The sequence below is a fragment of the Molothrus aeneus genome, chromosome 2 (genome assembly GCF_037042795.1).
Source record: "Molothrus aeneus isolate 106 chromosome 2, BPBGC_Maene_1.0, whole genome shotgun sequence".
Classification (NCBI taxonomy): Eukaryota; Metazoa; Chordata; class Aves; order Passeriformes; family Icteridae; genus Molothrus; species Molothrus aeneus.
In genome coordinates this window covers 15,121,761-15,137,123 of record NC_089647.1, presented here as the reverse complement: position 1 = coordinate 15,137,123, position 15,363 = coordinate 15,121,761, and positions in this window count along the sequence as shown.

The window sequence follows — 15,363 nt, the reverse complement described above, 5'->3', positions numbered from 1 at the left end:
CTCTGGGAAGGCATCTCATGTTTGGAGAATAAATAAACTGTGCCATGTAAGCCAGTTAACAGACACAATCACTGTCTTCTGTCTGAGGTTGGGCAAAAAAAGAAGGGAAGAAAGGGGGGGGGGGGGAAGAAAAAAAGTCTCTTTAACTAAATTTTGCCACTTTAGTCCAGAAAGAACAATGATAGACGTGAGGTAGATCAGTCCTAGGAAAAAGAAGGCCTTTTTCAAGTCATCTTTATCCACTCTTTTTTCATCTTAACTCAACTATAGATATCACAGAATCACAGAAGTGAAAATGGTAGGGGTTGGAAGGGACCTCTGGAAATCATCTAGGCCAATCCCTCTGATAAATCAGGCTCACCTGGAGAAGGTCATGTCCCTAATGGTTTTGAATATCTTCAGAGCAAACTCCACACCCTCTTTGGGAAGCCTGTACCAGTGCCCTGTCACTTACACAGTGAGGAATTTTTTCCTCATATTCAGATGGAACATCCTGCAGTTCAGTGTGAGCCTGTTGCCCCATGTTGTGTCTCAGGGCACGACTGGAGGGAGACTGACCCCATCCTCTTGACACCAGTCCTTAAGATATTCATAAGAATTGGTAAGATCCTCTCTCAGTTGTCTCTTCTTCAGGCATGTTGTGAGACATAACATTTTTAAACACCATCAACACGGTGAAAAAAGGCAGTCAGATGTGGGCAAGCTGAGGAAAAGGTCACAGGAGAACAAGAATTATAGGAGACTGAAGAAAATACCACTTAAGAAGAAAGACTGGTGGAGTAGTATCTCCTCAGCCCACAGGAAAGGAGCCCATGGAGGGAATGTGATGACTGTCATGGCATCAGTTGCAGCAAAGCAAACTGAGGTTGGCTCCAAAGGAAACTCACTAAGTTGGCAGAAGTGAAACACTGAAAAAGCCTGGACTCATTTCTGCTGTGGGTTTTTCTGGCAGCATGGTCCTTGGGTTAGACATTTAGACTAAGAGATATCTTGAGTTTTCTTCTATCCCAAAGATGCCCAAATTAATGAAATAGCACAGGCTCTACTGTATAACTTCCACAAAAAAGGAGTCTCTATAGGTCTAATACCCAGACTCACACCACAAGGGAAAACAGAGTAACAGTTCATCTGGTCTTCAAAACCAGTGCTCTGGTGGACAGAGAATCTGTTCACCTACACACGTCCTCCCTCCAAGCACCAGGATTTACAAGCGCTTGTGATGGTGAAAAAGGCTGAGTTCAACAGGCTGAGGCTGGAGGTGAGCAACCAAATCCTGTTCTCAGTAATATTAGGTATAAAGTCTTTCTGCAAGAAACTTACATGAGATTTTGTCCTTGCTGAGGACATTCCAGTAAGATCAGTAAAAAAAGAAGAGAGAAAAGAGCAAAAATGATTTTGTTTCATTTGCTGCCAAATTTTCAGCATTTTACAGTTTTGGAATACATTGAAACCTCTTCAGCTAGATGAAGGAGCCTTGCCTGAGGTGGGGCAAGGTGCAACACCATGGCACAAAAGAAACATTGGTCACACCTATAATTTATATTTAGAAAGCATCTCTGGTTCCAAGCACCATGTCTGTGGCTGCAGCCTCTCTCCATCACAGCAAAACTATTGCATATTGCATTGATTCAAATATATACCCTGCAAAGAAGACACATGTTGCACCAGGAGCGGTTTAGATTGGAAATTAAGAAAAACTTCTTGTCTCAAAGAAGTTTTCAAAGAAGCTGTTCAGCCCTGGCACAGGCTGTCCAGGGCAGGGGTGGAGTCACCATCCCTGAAGGGGTTTTAAAAGCCATGTAGATGTGGCACTTTGGGACGTGGTGTGAGTGGTGGGCTTGGCAATGCTGCATTAATGGTTGGACTCAATGATCTTAGAGGACTTTTCCAACTGAAATTATTCCATGATCCTATAATTGTCAGTCTCCCATGGAAAAACCGTGCACGTTAGGAGGAAACTTATGAATGAAAATACACCATGAACCAGGCAGAAACCAAATTTCCAAATTTCCCAAACCACTTGTTCTCCAATACAGGGGGAAAAGCCACATCAAACTTGCAGCAGGCTGGGCTAAAAAGCAAAAGCATTCAAAGGGCAGGGAGGGCTGCCAGGGGACATGAAAGGCAGGAACATTTATGTCATCTTCAAACGTCAGAGACCCTCTCTCTGTCCTCCTGCATTAACCTTTTACCTTTAAGCATTCTCTTCCCTTAACAAGGACCCTGCACAAGAGAGCTGGCCCTCTCCAGCAGGTCACTGCTTTGAGGGGCAGAGCTGTTCCCAGCAGGCAGCTCTTGCTCAAGAATCAGGAATTGCACAGCTGAGGAGGAGAACTTAGAAGAAAACATTTCAGTAGTGTTTCTGTTTTGTGGGACTCCCGATTTGCATTTGTTCCCCCTTTCCTCTCTGTGAAAAAATAAGTGTTGCAATGACTCTTGGAGACAGGGAGTGATGTGTGGGTCTCTGGCACCTTCCTGTTGGATTCTTTCTGTGAAAGAGCCTGACCTTTCCTGGGGAGGAGGTTCATGCTGATGGTGCACATGATAGGAGAGTAACATCTGCACCAAGCTGGTCTCCCTGCATGCAAGAACCACCCACAAAGTGTCTTCTCCCATCACCTTCCCCAAGCACTGCCTCCCAAAGTCGATTTGGAGCCATGGCTCCTTGCAAGCATATATTTCTTATGCAGGATTTGTCCCCACCACTCATCTTACAAACAAAAATTACTCACTCCGGTCATAAAAATCAAATCACAGAATACTTGCAATGTGATGATCTGATAACAGAAGGGTTACAAATGCTCCAAAAGCCAGAGTTTAAACCTAGGCAAAATTCAGGAGTGGTAATAATAGAATATCCATGACTTGCATGCAGTGGGTGAAAGATGGTCAGTGCTGTGGTTATCATTTTGCCAGAGCCAGGCCTCTTCAGCTGCATGCAGTGATCCATGGTTTCAAACTAAGGGGAGAAGCTGGGGCACAGATGAGATACCAAGGCATTTCCAACTATATCAGGCATTTATTTTTGGACCTCAAATGAATGAAAAAACTCAACAGCTTCCAACTTAGACAGGAATTTTCTCAAAAACATTGCCAAAAGAATTTCCCCCTGACATCTAGTGGCTGCTGAAAACAGAGAAAGATAATGTGGCAGGAGAAAACAAGCTGTGCTATAACCAAGAAGATTAATTGCAAGTGCAATAATATCCAGGCCTTCTGATGAAATATTTTACAGTATATTGCCCTCAAGAGAATGGCTTTTTTACTGATTTATTTTAACCTTCACATTACACAGATATGTTATAGATGGCTTCAGAGATGGCTTGGTGTTATTTTCCCCCTGACAGCAAATAATAAACTCTTTCTCAGCTATATAACATTTCGAAGGAAACCCTTGACATGATTAGAAAAATATCAAGGAAAATTAAGTCACATGGCACTCACAGCCCTGTGGGAACAGACTTGAGGTCTGCTCCAGCACTTAGAGAGCAGGACAAACCCTGGTTCAAGTCAAGTAGCAACAGTCTTAGAGGCAGTAATTGTTAAAGATCTCCTGGTTAAAGATCTCTGGGGTCTCTGTATTATTTTGATAATGGTTCAAGTCAACTTTACTGCTTGCAGAGGAGCCTGGTACCACAAAGGCAGAAGGGCTCATCTCAAGGGAATGCAGTGAGGACATCTCAGCTGCACATAATTTTGTTCAGCAGGGAGAAAGGGAGTATTGGTCACACATCTCTGGGAGTCCAGGTAAACTTGATGTCTCCCTTGAGGCCCAATTTTTAGTCTCACTGGATGGAGGGATATCATGGACAGAGGTTCCTGGGAGGTGGATGCCAGCATGGGGCTCCTATGGTTAAAACATGGTTAAGAGGATTCAGGCAATTTGGGGAGATTTCCAATCATCTAATCTGCCAGCCCAGATGCCTTGCTTTGCCCCTGTCCTTAGTTCCTCCTGTGTAACCCACTGTAATTAATCAGGCAGCCTTTTCCCCTCATTGTGGCTGTATCAGCTTTGCTGTGTGTCAGCAGGGCCTGGCATTTGGCCACAGAGCCTGGCTGAGCCCCCACTCCCTGTCACACTCAGGAGAGAGGCCACTTAGAGCAGGTGAAGTGAGAAGGGTGACCAGATCCTGCTAACTGCACACTGACAGACCCTCAGCATCCCCTGGCACCAGAGGAAGGAGGCTGAGTACCCCAGGGCCCAGAGCTGCGGCACACAGTGTTGGCAGAATGCCCAGCACGGCTCCCCAGCTGATGCCTCCCACCACTGCTTTGTTACAGACAGAGAATCCATCCATCCTCACACCACTGGTATCTGCAGGGTGCTGGTATCAGTGCTCCTGCCACTCCGGGTCCCACCACACCTCTGAAGGTTCCTCCACGCCAGCTGACCATGTGTGACTGTGGTCACAAGGGTTTTCAGGATGAAGAAGAGACGAGAATGTTGACTCCATGATCAGAAGGCTTGATTTATTATTTTATGAAATATGTTACATTAAGACTATACTAAAAAGCAATAGCAAGGAAAAGGTTTCTTCAGAAGCTAGCTAAGCTAAGAATAGAAAAGAATGAATAACAAGGATCTGTGTCTCAGACAGAGCAAGAGCCAGCTCTGCCATGAGTGGTCAAGAAATCCAAACACCCACAGGAGACCAATCATGGGTCTACCTGTTGCATTCCACAGCAGCAGATAACCATTGTTTACTTTGGTTACTGAAACTGCAGCTTGTCACAAGGAAAAATCCTAAGAAAGGATTTTTCATGAAAGATGTCTGCGACAACCATGAACCCGCTCTCCCCCTCCCTTGCAGTCTCCTCGTTCCACCCATACAGCAAAGCCTCTCTTTAAATCCTTTGGTGACCATCAAAGCACCTTAACAAGAGGGTCTCACCCCATCTGACCCTGACTCCACAGCCAGTTTCTCTTGTTGCTGTTACTCCTGGCAGGATGGCACAGGATTAGCCCACATTAACCCTTTCTGCCATGGGACTGTGGAGTAAATCTTGGCAGACAATTGTTTTTCAGCCAGTTGAAGCCTGGTTCTGAACATCCACCTTCTCCATTCCGCCCCTCAGGGGACCCACACCCCACAAGGAGGAAGAAATTAATTTCTAAGAATCCTGGCAAGTAATAATCACACCATAACTCCTGGATACACCAGACCAGCCCGTGCTACTTCATGAAGACCTCAGTTGTTATAGCAGCAGCTTGCATTCAGGTCTCACCTAAATTCATAGTGACTGGACCTTATTATTATTGTATCTTATTACAAGCAATTTGGGAGAAAATGGACCAAAGCAAAGTCTTGGTGGCCCAGAGGAACTGTGTGCCCACAAGGGAGGCAACAGCATCTACAGTCATGTGTTTTTCTTCTTATCCACAAGGTCTCTGCAGCTTCTGGGCACGAGTCTGCTGGCTCTGTGTTCACAGAGTGGATGGTCATGGGTGAAGATAAACCTTCTGAGAAAATCCTAAAGGTGACCTTGTGACTCTGTGTTTAGGCTATTTCAAAAAACACTGAGCACCTGGAGCTTTTCATGCCCCAGAGAGAATGATGCATCCACCATGGGTGTTTCACAGCAGACACAAGGCACCTTTGCCAACACCACAAACTTGAAGGGCAGCTTGCACAGACCTCTGATGCCCTTTTTTCCCCTCCCTCATTCCAAGCCCTGTGGGACTGGAACAGACCCCTGTAAAACCACTCTGGTTGGAGAGGTGTTGTCAGGTCATTTTCAAAAGTTCACAACACTTTTCAAATTGTTCCTGGTGGAGGTTGTACAATAACAGTGTCATTACTCAAAAAAAACATCCAAGAATATTATGACACAGATCAGATCTCTTCACCCACAACAATATTCCATGGGGAAAAAAAAGGAAAATAAATTGCTCAACACAAGCCGGAGATGACAATGAAAAATTTACCCTTAATTATGTATATTTTTATAGAGAAAGGTTATCTATCCATCATCATATACTAGGACAGGAAAGAGCCTGTGACTATTTAGATAGAAGTATCTTGCATGGGTAGTTAAAGAGAAAAAATTATCCTAGAGAGGCTGTCTCTACTCCCCCTGTCCTCTCCATGTAGATGCCCATCACAAATACTGCATAAATATGTTTAAGCTGCTCACCTGACCTATTTTAATCATCTGTATTAGGAAGTAATGAGTAGGAGTGTCTATTTCTCTCCAGAAACAATAAAGGGAGCAATTAGTCCAGATGTAAAAAACTCCATCACACCAGGCCAATCCCATTTATACATCTTGTTTTCTCCATCTCTAAAGCAGAGATAATAAACCTGCCTTTGTCTCAAAAGCAGTTGAAGATCCTTGAGGAAAAAGGTAGTTGTGATATAGGGATGTTTCTCACAAAAAAACCACAATAATGTTTAACAACCAGGTCATTAATGAGTTCTTATAGAAAACTTGCAGTGGAATTGCAAAAAGCCAAGGTTGCTCTCAGTTTGGAAAACCCCAGAATCAAAGATTTGGGTCGCAAGAGACCTTTAAAGGTCACCTAGTTGAACCCCCTTGCAATGAACAGAGACACCTTCAACTAGATCATGCCTATTGTCTCCCCATAGCTGAAACTGGATCCTTCAAAAGCATTCTTTTTCTTTCTGCAATTTTCAAATGATGCATTAAAGAAGAAAGGTGTTTTTTTCTAAGAGTCAGCCACTCAATGTTTCACAAAAGTTGTGTGATCACACTCAGTGCAATTACCATATTTTTCAGAATTTGGCAAGATGAAGGCAATAGGTTGACCACAACCTATACAAAAATTAGAGTATTTCTCTTTTTTAATTCCATTTTGACTGTTTTTTCCCATTTGGGTTCTCCCTTGCACTTCTGCTTGGACTCCTCAGCATCAATGAAATCCCTCACAGTGGAAGAGCAGCAGAGCCACCTCCAGAGGGATTGTTTCTCCTGGGGCTCTTACACAGGGGACACTGCTTCACCCCACCCTGTCTAGCCCATGGCAAGCAGCTGGTGCCTCGAGTCCCCACCAAACCAAGACTGCCTGTTCCTGGTACTGCAGCATAAGCACAGGGATCTGGGAGGTGTCTGAGACTAGAAGAGCTGGGACTTGAGGCCTGGAACAGCTGGAAAGAGATCCAGCCCTTGGAAAACCACCAGGTTTGGATGCTCAGGATGGAAGGTCCAAGAAGGAGGCAAGGATTAGACACGTCCCTGCATGTGCCTCAACCTCTGGGTTGGAACCAGGACACCTGAAACTACATGGCTGAAAGTGCATGTGCCCTGAAACAGGGTGAGACATCCCCTCCTCTGCCCTTCCCTGAAAGACTCACCAATGAGCAGGGCATGGGCATGGGCAGCCTCTCTGGAACTGGGGACTGGGGTGGTCTTGAGATGCCATGAGACCCCACGAAACTCATGATAATTATGATAGACTCATTCTATCATTAGGGCAGGGAAACACCAGTGCTCAGACATCCATCTGCTTTGTGTCCACACTCTGCATCAGTTCCTGCTCACTTTGAGTGTGTCAGAGTCTCTGCAAGGGGCTCTGTAAATCTGTGACCTTGGATCGAGTGAAGTTTTGCCACCTCTCTGGGTCAGGTCACAATCACAGCCTGCGTCTTCAGAGTTTCTAAATTTCCACAGAGTTCCACACCATTAATTTCCTCTCAATCAGTTTTTCCCTCTCCACTGATTAGTCCTTTCTGCCTTTAATATATTTCCAGGCTCTGCAGACTCATAAAACTTCATGGGGGAACATATCTGTGTGGTTGGTGTGGGCAGGAAATTACTGTCATTTTTCACTTCTTCAGCCCGAGAAGGTGTTTACTGGGCCTGTCATCAGAGGGCATTTGCACATTGGCCCTTCCAGCACCGTCCCCAGAGAGGTGTCAGCACCAGGAGCCAATGCAGAAAAGAATCCAAGCTCTTTATTTTGACTGGCCTGGGAAGGAAATCTGGGCATTTCAGCAACGTGACTTCTTCAGACGACCCCTCATCAGCATCTCAGCAGGGCAGTGAAGGCTGGAGAAAAACTTCCTGGTCTCCACCAAAGGTAGCAACTCAAATGCTTCTGTTTATGGACATAACACACCCTGCCCCTCTTCAGCTGATTGAGTGTGAGCACCCACATCCCTGGAATATTTCCATGCTTTGACACCTCTGATGGTGCCCCTGAGAAGGACTCCTGGAGACTCCTCTGCATCAGGAGACTTAACAAGGGAGCTTTGTGGCAGAGCACAAATGCAAATGCAGGACTTGCAAATGTGCACCAAGCTTTGTCTTCTTCCTTAATTTTGATTAAGAGCTGGCTGGAAATGAACCTAGGTGTGCCCAAGTGGGCAAGGAGGCCGAGGGCACCTGGCCTGTACCAGCAGTGGTGTGGCAGCAGGACCAGGGCAGTGTTCCAGGCACTGCTGAGGTACCTCCAGCCCTGGGGGCACTTCTGGGCCCCTCCCAACACCAAAGGACACCAAAGGGCTGGAGCATGTCCCAGGAAGGAAACAGAGCTGGGGAAGAGGCTGCAGCACCAGGAGGGGCTGAGGGAGACAGTGGGGCTCAAACTGAAGCAAAGGAGGCTCATTCTCCACAGCTCCCTGACAGGAAGGTGTAGCCAGGTGGAGGTCAGGCTCGTCTCCCAGGGAACAAGGGACAGAACAAGAGAAAAGAGCCTCCAGTTGTGCCAGGAGAGGTTTAGGTTGGATATTGGGAAAGTTCTTTCCCTGGAAAGTTTGTCCGGCCCTGTCAAGGGCTGCCCAGGGCAGTGGTAGAGTCCCCATCCCTGGATGTGTCACTTGGGGACCAAGGTTAATGGTGGCCTTGGTCGTTTGTTGGGGACTAGTTGGACTTGATGATCTTAGAGGGCTTAAAAGCCCTCTAAACAAGCTCAATAGTTCTGTGATTCACCATTTTAGAGGAATGATGAAAGGCAAAGACCAACGTGTTGGGTGAAGAGCTTCCTCCTCCACTTGCTAAGTCCATAATTTTGTGGGTCTTCTGGGTGGAAAGACAAGGGTTGGAAGATGCAGTTCTTGGGAAAAGCTACAGGATGTGTTGAGCAGCTGGGGAAAGGTCCATTCTCCTTGGCTGTACAGTAGTTCCTCATGGGACATTCCTTTGTATTTTATTCAGGAAAACCTTCAAACTTCCACCTGATGAACTGCAACCCTTTCTGTGGGAGAAAGAGTTTGCAATGCTCAGTTATTCACATGAGATGACAGGGGCAGAGCCTTGTCCTTCCCTGCCTGCAGAGCTGTGATCCAAGGTTGGGATGCCCATCCTGCATGGGATTGTTCAATCCAGAACTCACATGTGCCCTGGTTGAACTTGGTCAAGCGCCTGTCAGCCTATTTCTCAAGCCTGCTCAGGGCCCTCTTCTGAGTAGCAGCCTTGATCTCCAGTCCATTGGCCACTTCCCTACCTCAGTCTGCTGCCACCCACAAGCTTTCTGGGAGCAAACTTCATCCAGGTGATCAGTGAAGATATTCACTAATGCCAGCACTGATTACTGGGGAATACCACTGGTTACTGGCTGCCAGGGGGACTTTGCACCACTTCCCATGACTGTCTGGGATGTTTGTACCAGAAGGAGTTTGTCATTTGTCACAACAAAAAGCTACCAAAAGCCACAGGCAGGAGCCTGCAGGAAGGAATTGTTTCCATGTCTGGTGTTTAAGAGCTCCTGGCCCATGCTCCATGCAGGTCCTATGCTGCAGAAGGGTATGTTACCAGGTTTGTTCTTGTGCTGCTCCTGCAAGTGATAATCCTGCTTTTATCACGTGTTCCTCTCACAGGAGCCATACAGGATGCTACACTTCCAGTGACAAGCAAATTACTTGGGTTTAAGATGTGTAAAATTTAAAAACCACAGAGGGAAGAAGGAACGGGAACCTTTTCCCAAGTTTTTTTAAATTTAATTCTTTGGGAATTAAGGATACATATGACTTGGATGAACAAAAACATGGAGCTGGAAAGGAGTTCAGGAGCCTGAGTAGACTACCCTCAGTTGCTGAGACAGGATGGGACATCTCTCAGGGTGTCTACAGCCTGGAGTCTTCTGGGCTGGAGAACAGCTTTTGGGGAAAGAACCTGGAACAATGAAGACAAACCATGTTGTGGGTGATGGTGGCAAGAGTGGAGCCAGCAGGATCAGGGAAGTGATTCTTTCTCTCCATTTGACACCTGTCAAACAAGGCACTGGGACCAGTTTGGGCTCCCCAGTAGCAGGTAAATGGTGAGAGCTGGTTGGAACTGGAGCTCAGGGCACACAGAGAGAGGCTCAGGCAAGGAGAGACTTTATTACTGTCTGCAGCTCTGGGATGGTGTAGAGATGAGAGAGGGACAAGCTCTCTTGGGAGATGCTCAGTGATAGGAAAAGAGTTAACAGGCCAAGTTAGAAGAGAAGAAAATCCAATTAGGAAACCTCTCCCCATGAAGGTGGTCAAACAGTGGAACAGGGGTCTGGGTTAGGGAACCTCCAGCTTTGGAGATACTTGAAACACTCTTGACAAAAAAACTCAGACAACCTCAGATCAATCTTCAAAGCTGGTCCTTCCAGTCTTGTTTAGTCTGATTCTATCATCATAAACTATTCCCTGGCCCTGGCACAGGTTGAATAGAGAAGCTGTGGCTGCTCCATCCCTGGAAATGTTCAAAGCCAGATTGGACAGGGCTTGAAACAACCTGGTCTAGTGGAAGGTGTCCTTGCCTATGGCACGGGGGTAGAATGAGATAAGCTTTAAGGTCCCTTCCAAACCAAACCATTCTATGATTCCATGTCTTTGTTCTCACACTCTCCAGTAGCAGGGATTACAGTCTCTTTGGGTCATCTTTTCTAATATTCCCTACTCCTGCAGTTCTGATTTTTTCCTAAAATACTCCAACTGCACATTTTCTGTGTGGTCATGCATTTCTTCTCATCACATGGTGGTGGATGAGTAGAAATGAGATCTTTCCTGTTCTCTTTGGATCTTGCTAGCACTTTGCAGGAGATGCATCTCTTTTTTTTTTTTTTTTATAGCAGTTCCTCTGACTCTGGCCTCACCTGTGCTGGAGAACCTCTTGGCTCCTCTCCCACCCCTCAGCCCCACACAGAGCCACTTCATATTTCCTGTTTGGGACACAGCAATGAATGTTTTACCTTCATCTTGTTAGAAACCAGCTTAAAATTCCAGCTGAGATCCACTGCATGAAGAGAGCTGCATCTGTTTTTATAAGTTATCAGCTCTATCAAGGGGAGAGGGTGGAAGCAGAAAAGCTCCTGTCCATGTGCCAGATGGGCACGGACCAGTCCCAGGCCAAACTCACACCTCATCATGACAGCTTATGAACCAGCAGGTCAAGAGCACAAGTAGTAACCCCAATGTGTGGCAACACTCTTATAGACATGGAAAGAATGGAAGATATGTCCCACTCCTGGAGGGAATTGGGATATTTGAGGTCTTATCTGTTTGTGGCATTTATCAGGGTGATCACATAGTGATTGGGTAAGATGCTGTGCAGATTTTTCTCATGCTTATTAGAAAGAGGGACAAGAGGAAACACTTAAATTTGGAAAAACACAGTCGAGAAATGTGCTTAGCCATAGGACTCTGGATTCATCTGCTTCAATTTAATGAGTTCCCCTTGAGAGCAGCACCAAAACACTCTTCAGGAGCCATCCATGGCTGGTGCCTCCACCTCCAGTCTCAGGCAGGAAGAGGTAGGATAAGACAAGGAAGGATAAGGCACCACTGCAGTGGACTAAAAATACAGTTTCACTTTGGCTCCAAAAATATTTTGGCATAACTTGCTAACTTGAATTTTATCTGTAAACGTCTTCAGCCCGATACCACTAGGAATCCTGATTTTTCCAACACTTACCAGCAGGAAATCCCTGAGCTGCAGGGTTTAGCTGCAATGAACTTATTGTACATTCAAGCACTGAACGTCAATTTGGATCATAATGTGAAAAATAAGCACTGAGAGAATGCAGCTGGACCCTGGGGTCACCTGTCAGGAACTCCAGAGTGAAATTCGCCAGATAAAGACCAGCACAGCCTTTGTTTATATTTTTCCCTGTGCAAATATAACAGCTAAGACTGAACAAACCTTCTATGTCTTGGAGATGAGCCCCCTCATCCTCTCCCCAGCAACTTTCCTACTTTGCACATGATTTCCTTGGCTGGGAAGGCTTCATTAGAGGCTGCCCAAAGGGTTCTGGAGTGTTCAGATATGCTGGGAGGCTAAATTCCCCTATTAGTACCCATCTAAATCACAGCCACCTGTGTCACTCTGGTAGCCTAAAGTGCCAGATGCAATCATGATTCCCATCCTCCCAGACAAAGGTAAGGACAAGATCCCAGCCCTTGTGCTAAAGGCGCACAAGAATTAATCCAGAGCATGGGATGCCAGAGGAGAGGTGCACAGAGGCAAGAGGGATAACACATCTTCTTTTCCAGGCACATTCAAGGGCTGCTGAGAGCTTGTGCCTGGGATTTCATCCACACTCCTGCATCAGCCTGGATTCATGTGGAAACAGGGAGGCTGGACTGGAAAACTGGGGAACTCCATTCATTTCTTATGCTCCATCCTGAGCACTCAGAAGTGAGAGCTAATTCTCTTTTGCTGCCCATTACTCACTGCACCCACCCAGCAGCACCCATGGGGCACGCAGGGCAGGAAGATAACGCTCACATCCACAGAGGGGTCACACCATCACACAGGGCTGGGAAAAGGTATCCTACCAGGGGATGCTCAGAAGAAGCTGAAATCCCACGCACAAGCCACATGCCAGATTTTAAAATAATTTCAAGCTAGATGCGAAGAATCCAATGCAAATCATAGGATATCCTGAGCTGGAAGGGGCCCACAAGGATCATCAAGACCAATCAAGGGCGCGAGAGTGCTGTCCAAATACATACCATCTCTAAATAAATGGTTTGGTGAAATTTCTATTCAGTAGGTGCTAATATTATTTTTGGTATTCTCCCTAATTAATGTCATATTCCCCAAAGTTTCCTTATAAATTCTTCTCACAGAGACTCTCAACATTTTGTAGTTAGCTGGATGGAGAAAATACTTGGAGAAAAGGAAGGTGAAGTTTGGTTCCTCCAACCAAAGATCGTAGGACTGAAGTCTTAAAAAAATTTTAATAAAACAAATATAAACCTTTATTCATAACTCTATCCCATAATTCTCTAGCCTGTTTATGGTGAATCTGGGAATAAGATCAGAACTTCATTTGCTTTGAGGGAGCATTGAAATTCCTCTGCCTTGTACATGCACACATGCAATCATCTGGCAGACCATGGCCATGCACCCCGTGAATTACCAAAGTCAGGAATGGCATTTGCAGGGTACTTGGAGCCTCTTTTCTTCCCTGCAAACACTCAGCAGCATGAGGAGCTGGTCATCTCCATCCTTTGTCCACTTCTCCTTCTGGCTTCCAATCACTCAGAGCAATCTTAGGCTAGAAGCATTTGTCCTAGCCAAGCCATTAAAAATCACCCTTGGAAACTTCATACTCCTCCTCCTCTCCTCTGTTCCAGTGACTGCTTGTGTGATTCAGATTCCAGAGCCTCTAATTTGCTCTACTTGCACTAACTACACTAGCACCAAAATTAAAGTGAGGGACATTAGGTCAAACTAAGCTCACACTTGTTTCACAGTGGTTTTGTCAGGGAAGAAGGTATTTCACAGAATCATTTCGGTCAGAAAAGATCACTAACATGATCAACTCCAGCCATTCCCACAGCACTGCAAACCCCACCACCTAACCTTGTTCCCAAATGCAATATCCACACAGCTTTTAAATCTCTCCTGGGACATGGACTCTACTACTGCCCTGGGCAGCCTGTTCTGGACAGGCTTGTAATGAAAATGATGAAAAGTTTTGGGACTCATTTGTTTTGGCAGGTAGAGAATGATCACTGGTGTCTATTTTGCTTGTTTATCTTATGCTGAAAATCACAGCTGAGGCACAAGTTTCAAGATGCTCAGCCAAAGAGCATGAAAAATGTTCCTCAACTCCAGCACTCCTCAGCTAGACAAACTTGCTCAAGGCAGCAACACTTTTCATTAAGGCTGGAAGCTTTTCTGCACAGAGCGAACCCACACACTCCAGCACCTGATATCTGGCTAACATCAGGGAGGATTAAAGCTTCCCTCTTTGGCCCTTAATATTCCCAGCAGAGCTGACATCATCTTGGAATTATCACCCAGGACAAATCCTACCCCAATTTAGCAAGCCTCCTCAATGGACAATAGGGTAGCCAAACTACTTTCTGTTGTCACACTATGCATTATTGACAAAGTTATCACTATAAAAACACTGAGCCAAGCCAGCCAGGGCCCTCCACTTACTCCAGCATGAGAACATTTCCTGCTAGCTCAGGGGAAAAGGCTGTTAAAGGCACACTTGGAGGCAAAGGTAAAGAGTGCTGCCACAGGTTGTAGACCTGCACTTGCCTTGTATCAGTGTTCAAAGTCCAAGAAAGGTGATCTGTGAAAGGAGGGGTCCATCTGGTAGATGAGGAATATGAAATCCAAAGGTGAGATGTTAGAACAAAATCAGGTAGATGGTAAAAATGTGCAGCAGGAACATGGTTGAACGTGCTTAAACTCACCAAGGAATTAAATGAGAAGATGCTGCAGTTTCAAGAGCTTTTAGCTGCCCAAGTCAGTACTCCAAACAGATATAGAATCACAGAATCATTAAAGTGGGAAAAGCTCTCCATGATCCTCAAGTCCAACTGTTCCCCCAGTTCTGCCAAGGCCACCGCTAACCCAAGTCCCCAAGTGCCACATCTGTTAAACCCCTCCAGCAATGGAGCCTCCACCATTGCCCTGGGCAGCCTGTGCTGGTGCTGGACAACAACTTTTGGGGAAAAAAGTTTCCCTGATATCAAATTTAAATCTCCTGTGGCACATCTTGATCCTGTTTTCTCTTGTCCTATCACTTATTCCCTGAGAGAAGAGACTAACACCCACACAGGACTAAGGGAGATGTGACAGACATCAGTAAGTGGAGAAGCCATACAGAATACATAGAGCACTTGCCTTTCAAGGCCATCTGAAAAAATATGTGAAGTTATCAATCTCTTTCCAAAACAAGTAGTTTCTTTTGTGGTTACAAATGTAACAGAGAAACAGAAAATAGGGACTGTTTTTAGAGAATTCCAGGTAACTTTCAGCCTGCCCAGAGGGTTTTAAAGAAGGTGTTCCCAGACTACAGAAAACCACCATACAATTGCTTTTGTCCTTCTCTTGTACAGGAGCTGATGGTGTCCTGCCTGAGCATACAACACAACTGGTGCTGGAAAAACCAGGCTCCTGAAAGAAAAACCAGAGACGCAAGGGCTGAAAAAAAGAGACTGATGGTTTTCTGCAGCAGAGCTCCAC